Below are 313 nucleotides of genomic sequence, written 5' to 3'. Positions count from 1 at the left end.
TAGATGTTAAAACTACTAACCTAAAAAAAAATCGATGTTAAAGCTACTAACATAAAAAGGATTAAAACTACTAACATTTAAAAAAAATTATGTTAAAGCTACTAACAACCTAAAAATGTGGATGTACTGACATAAAAAAGAATAATGCTAAATATGCTAAATATGCTAAAACTACTAACATAAAAACATGATGTTAAAACTACTACCTTAATAAAAATCGATGTTAAAACCACTAACAACCTACAAAAAAATCGATGTTAAAAATACCAACCTAATCTACTAAAAACCCCAAAAAACGGACATAAATACTTAT

This window comes from Penaeus monodon, chromosome 22 (genome assembly GCF_015228065.2).
Source record: "Penaeus monodon isolate SGIC_2016 chromosome 22, NSTDA_Pmon_1, whole genome shotgun sequence".
Taxonomy (NCBI): Eukaryota; Metazoa; Arthropoda; class Malacostraca; order Decapoda; family Penaeidae; genus Penaeus; species Penaeus monodon.
Note: the sequence above shows the minus strand (reverse complement) of the source record.